Genomic DNA, 6859 nt, shown 5'->3' on the forward strand with positions numbered 1-6859 from the left:
ACTTTCCCTAGTACTTTACTACATTTTGTTTTATTTTACTCAAACTCGTCTATTTTTGATAGAATTAACATCAAAGGCAAGTTGAGAAAAAAATATGCCCTTTAGATGTTTAATTTATTGTTCAATTGTAACAATTTTTAACTTTGGCATATAGCTCATTTCCACTTGCTTTGATATATACCCATAATGCCTTGCTCCCCTTCGTCTTATCATTTATTTATTTATGTATTTATTTAACTTAAGCGTTGAGTGCTTATGAATGTAAATTTCTTCATATTTTGCTATGAGTAAGTTAATTCCCATCACCCATAACTTATTCTATATTTATACATTTTTCATCCTTGTGCTCATGTTCACATAGGCTTCTTCATTTTTTACACACTTTTGTCCTTGTGTTCAACAAAAAAGGCCTAAATATCTATGGCCATTTATCCATCAACCTATATCAAAGTTTGTGTAAATTTTGGTCCTTTTGGGTGTTATTTTTCTTCATTTTCATTGTCATCCATGAATCATGTCAGGTATAGGTAAGGTAAGATAAGTAATAATAGGCTATAATGTGAGTGTTTTTCAATGAATAGCTTATAATTATGCACATTATACAACATACCTTCTGCTACAATCCTTATGTTTGAATAATTAGCATTAATGGGGATGCTAGAACAATAAATATGTAATTTATGCCTTAAACAGGATAACTGAAGCTTCTGTTTTCATAAATGCTTTAAGCCTTCACTGTGTTTCTACTTTACAGAAATTGAAACTAATATCTGAAAAAAGGTTTAGCCACAGTACCTCCTGTTCAGCACCCTTTAAATGTTTGTTTTTCCTTGTCATATTGTCTGATTTTTTTCTTTAGAAGAAATAAACAAAATCCACAAAAAATGCTGCCTACCTGTTTTTATGGATTTGTTCCATATAGGCTGCATCTTCACTGAAACTGCAATACAAAATTCAATAAAACCTGTAGAAGATGATGGTTTATGATTTAAAATATATATCACAATGACATATCTTATGCACTTCCCATTTTTGGTAATAAATGACTGAACATTGCTGTTTTGGCATTCTTTTGTGGTTAATTTAAAGTTAAAACAATGAGGATGTTTTCTTATAAGTTATTTATATTAAAGCATGCTCTCTGGCTAGAATTACCACAAATGTGCAGAGAGTGAAGTCTTTATTTTCTGTTCATCTGTACTGAGAAGCAACAAATAGAAGGTTACATAACCACCCTATTGCTGTCCACCCCGTGGGAGAGTAGTGATCCACAACCTCATGTTATTTATGCCACATTCCAAAACACATTCCTCTTATAACTTTTATATGAAAAGGCTACTAAAATAAAACTTCCTTAATGTGTATTATTCTGGTTTTCTTCTGCAGAAATAGAGCAACCATAGAATATAAATAGTGTTTATCTAAAACTGAAAGGTTAGAAAAAAATATAGGATTTATTCATTCATTTTTCAGCAATGCCAAAGCAAACCTATTTAAACATGACTTCATTGTTTCTGTCTCTCACTTACTGAAAAAACAGCATAATGCACCAGTGGAAATATAACCTGTCATTTCTGAATAACTTGTGCAAGGTCTATTTCGCATATGAGAGGTATTATGCCTTGGTAGCTATGGCAACGCAAAATGTATTGCCAAGATCAAGGCTGAGACTCATCGTTTCATTTCATCTGAGCTTTTGTGAATTTATGGCTAAACAGGTGTGTCATACATAAGGCAAGGAAAAGCTGACTCAGATAACAAAAACTGTGGACCAGTAATGAAAAAGTCACAGCTTACAAACCATGCATTTTTTTCCTTTAAAATAAAATATCACTTTAGTCTCACAGGCAGCAGCAACAGGGCTGCATAATTCACTGTGTGGTGCAGAGTCAACAAGACTCATATAGAGTTTGAGGTGTGACTGTAGATTTACATATCAATAGTGCTTTAACACAGAAAGATATGTGGTAAAGTATATTTAACTGGTCATTTTTTGGGAAAGTCTGCTTCTTTAATTTGATAGAACTGCACTACAACCTTCCTATCAAGCCCTTTAATGCCAAAACTAAGTCATATTAAAGGTTCAGTATGGAATATATACCGCCCTCTAGCAGTGAAGTTGCAGATTACAACTGTCTGAATCTGTAAATTTGACATATTAGACCTTTTATGTAACCCAATAGATCAAAACTGCTGTAAAAGATAGGACACAAGCATATGCATTTACTACAGTAAAATGGGATTTATTTTTGGGCTGATGTTTTAATGTTCGTCCTGAAGATGGCAACAGTGTCACAGACATGCTTGTAATCCAGCTGTGGTTTTGATTGTGATGTGTCATGCATTCTGTGTTTTTTCATGAAAATATACTCTTAACATGCATTCAATACTCAAACCGCATTAATGTTAGAATATGTGTTAAAGGGCTGCAGATTATTTTACAGCTGTTTAACCCTCCTATGTGTAAATTCTATGGTGATTCAGCCAGGGCAGAAAAGTTCAAGTATTTCAGGAACAAGGCATAAAGAGGAGACACAGGAAAGAGTATAGATTGTCATCAGAGAATAGAACTGATAGCATGAGTCAGAGAAAAACACTCAATAATTGTACATTTTTTAGTTAACACACAGTCCTTTGTCTTCTTTTAAGTATATTGATTTTGTAATTATTTGTGTGGTTTTTATATCAGATATTTTAATGGATAATTTTGAAGTTATTGTCAGTGTTTGTAGTTAAATTCCCACTGAATGTCCAATATACTGCTGACCTTAAGACACTTTGGAGTACATAAGCTCATTTTTATAACAGATGTCAATAAACACCAGACAGTCAAAACTCATCTATGCTTTGTTTCTTTTGTCATCTTGAAGATGAGATGACACTTAGAGGACGTATACAGCCATGACAAAAATAAAGCAGTAAAATAATAGTTTTCTATATGGAGTCATTGGTCTCTCACATTATTGGGGAGCAAAGTTTATCCTAAACTTCTTTTCATCACTCCCTCCAGGATTTCGTGAGATTTTTTTTTTTTTTTTATTGTTGCGGCCTACATTGCCTGATTTTGTGTCAGCTTTTCCAAAAAATTGTGGTGAAAGTTGCAATGATTTGAGGCTACTTTTATTAAAGTCACAGGAACATGGGCATTTGCAACTTACCTAGAACAGTCTTTTTTGAGTTTTTAGCCTTAGAAAGCACCAGGAAGCCATGATTTTAAAGAAAACAGGCTTTTTTTAAATTCATTTATTTGTTTTGAGCAGCCAATGAGAGTGGAGCATCACAGAACACCAGCCAATGAGAGTGGAGCATCACAGAACGCCAGCCAATGAGAGTGTAGCGTCACAGAACACCAGCTAATGAGAGTGGAGCGTCACAGAACGTCAGCCAATGAGAGTGAAGCATCACAGAACACCAGCCAATGAGAGTGCAGCGTCACAGAACATCAACCAATCAGAGCGCAGCGTCAAAGAACATCAGCCAATGAGAGTGGAGCGTCACAGAACATCAGCCAATGAGAGCGGAGCATCACGGAACGTCAACCAATGAGAGCGCAGCGTCACAGAACATCAGCCAATGAGAGCGGAGCGTCACAGAACGTCAGCCAATGAGAGCGCAGTGTCACAGAACATCAACCAATCAAAGCACAGCGTCACAGAACATCAGCCAATGAGAATGGAGAGTCACAGAACGTCAGTCAATAAGAGCACACCGTCACGGCCAGCCAATGAGAGTGCAGCGTCACAGAACACCAGCCAATCAGAGCACAGCATCACAGAACGTCAGCCAATGAGAGTGCAGCATCACAGAACATCAACCAATCAGAGCGTAGCGTTGCAGAACTTCAGCCAATGAGAGCGGAGCGTCGCAGAACGTCAGCCAATGAGAGCGCAGTGTCACAGAACATCAACCAATCAGAGCACAGCATCACAGAACGTCAGCCAATGAGAGCGCAGCGTCACAGAACATCAACCAATCAGAGTGCAGCGTCACAGAATATCAGCCAATGAGAGTGGAGCATCACAGAACGTCAGCCAATGAGAACGCAGCATCACAGAACATCACCCAATGAGAGCGCAGCGTCACGGAACGCCAGCCAATGAGAGCGCAGCGTCACGGAACATCAGCCAATTAGAGCGCAGCGTCACGGAACGCCAGCCAATGACAGCGTAGCATCACAGAACCTGGGAGCCTGATCCTTACTTTTTCTCTTTCCTGTTGTGCTGTTACACAGTTACAGCAAACATTTTTTGTAATAAATAACATATATTCAAATGCAATGTAGAACAACAGCACTTTCATCCAAATACATGCAGTACGTTAATTATCGCTTTAGTCCATTCAAGGGCACCAGTACTGGTGATGCTTATGACTTTAACCCTTAGAGACCCAAACAGCTACCGGTGACACAAACTATCTATAGCTATAAACTGTTTAATACCTGTTGATCCACTAATCCTATCAATACATGTAAATAATTGGTGTAAAATACAGTTATTCATCTTTTCATGGTCATCAGATATGACCCATTTGGACGTTCAGAGGCTCAGTAGTGAACAAGAAAACACCATCATCTTCTACAACACTGATTCACCAGTAAAACCCATGGAGTTTGATCAATGACAGTGGATGGAGACACTTCTTTTTACACACAGTTAGCAATATCTTCACTGAAAAAGTAACTTTTTCTTCATTTCTCTGTTTTGATATAATTGACTTTATATTTACTATGAGTATTCATGAACATCTACATGATCTGTGAATTAAATATAAGAAAATACATGATTTACACCAAAAAAGCAAAACACAGAGGATAATATTATTTTTAAAAATTGGTGATAAATCAGTTAAGAAAGGTAGACATAAAGAAACATTCATTTGGGAACTGCCACAAAAGTAGCACGGGGTCTTTATGGGTTAATTGTAGTTTGTGTATTACTTATAAGCACGACAGGCAAAAATTCAGTAAAAAATCACCATAAATGCAGCACACTGGACCTGTTTATTACATGAATTATGGATGGGGATAGAACCTATGGGGGGCAGCCGCTGCCGGCCAGAAGTGATGTACCCACGTTGATTCCAGGTGGTCGAGTGCGAGTAAACAAGCAGTCATCACTGAGCCAGATTGAGTGGAAGGCACCTGTTCAAGAAGCAAACTATAGCCAGCAATTTTGAGGAAATAAGGCTACGTTCAGACTGCAGGCAAATGTGGCCCAAATCCAATTTTTTTACCCATATGTGACCTGTATCTGATTTCTTAAAGACAGCACAAATACGATTTTTCTAATCCAACCCAGGCCAATTTCATATGTGATCCTAAATCAGATATTTATCCGATATTTTGCAATACAACTTCAGACTGAACAGCCAGGTTGCAATTATCCAACTTTACTCCATTGAAATGCGACAAACGTCACAATTCTGCATCCCAGGAGTCTAACACAGTGCGAGCCTGTTTGGTCACGTATTACGTCAGGACCTCTTTTGCGCATGCGGGTCACTTCAGGGTTGCATTCTGTTCACACTCAAAAGTGATAGAAGTTGCATTTAATGTGTAATATGAATGAGTGCACAAAAAAATCACATTGCACCAAAAAATCTGAATCGTGCATTAAGACCTGCTGTCTGAAGGTAGTCTAAGTCTCTGCAGGTACCAGCCAGCTAGAAGGTGACCAAGTGAACCTGCTCAACACCTGCTCTCTTTCTAGCTGTCACATCTAACCGATTAGCGGTGCGATTTAACATAATGCGTCAGGATTAAACACATCAGTATTTGCGAGAAAAGACCAGATGTAAGATCAGGAGTTTGTATAGAAAGTAAAAACTGCTGTCTGGATGTGCAAGTGTGTGTGTGACTGCCACCTGAGAGACGCCTCATGCTCTGTGGGTAAAGTGAACTTAACAGCTGACAGTGATCATAGACAGTTTGCAGAATGCATTTGTGTAGTTGCATGGTTACTTATTCGTTACTTATTCGATCCGATAATGTGTCATCATAGACTGGTGCTGGCTGTACGGGGTCAGTGACCAGTCCATTGCAGCCTAGGTGATCGGACAAACCAACAAATCTTCATTACTACCGGTCCTGGAACAGCCTGGGATCATGCCTGACTGACAGAGCAGTACTTGACAACGGGTTATATGATAAGTTACCTGACTGAACCACTAGTATACAAGATCTTTTGAAAAAGTAGTAATGAAAACAGCACTCTTGAAGTTCAGCCAAAGCCTTTCAGGTGGGCTGAGGTTTGGACTTTTACTGGACCATTACGACACCTTGATTCTTGTTTTTTTGTCATAGACTTGCTGACTTGCTTGGGATCATTTTCCTGTTGCATGACCCAATTTCAGCTAAGTCCTAGGTGTCAGACAGATGGCTTCAGTTGACTCTGGAATACACTAGTATACCGAGGAGTTCATGTCAACTCAATCACTCCAAGGTGCCCAGGTCCTGTGTTTACAAAATAAGCACACCATCATTACCCCTCCAGCACTGTACCTGAGAATCAGAATGAGGTGTTATTGTGAGGTGGTACGCTGTCCATTATGGCCAGAAAATGTCCGTTTGGGACTCGTCTGTCCAGAGGGCATTATTAAAAAAGTCCAAGGCTCCTGGAAACTCTTCCAAACAAGACTAAATAAACCATACTTGTTCAGCCTTTCTCTAATTGTACTGTCATGGACTTTATCATTTAACATGGTACCTGAGGTCTGAGATGGAGCTCTTGGGCTTTTACAGTTTCTCTCAACATTGCATTGTTAGTGCGTTCTTTTGTTGGCAGCTCCAAGAATAAGTCTGGATTCTTTTAGGTCTCATTTTTATAAATTTATTGTTGACTTGATCGGCTCACAAACAAAC

The sequence above is a fragment of the Sphaeramia orbicularis genome, chromosome 7 (assembly GCF_902148855.1).
Source record: "Sphaeramia orbicularis chromosome 7, fSphaOr1.1, whole genome shotgun sequence".
NCBI classification, from domain to species: domain Eukaryota; kingdom Metazoa; phylum Chordata; class Actinopteri; order Kurtiformes; family Apogonidae; genus Sphaeramia; species Sphaeramia orbicularis.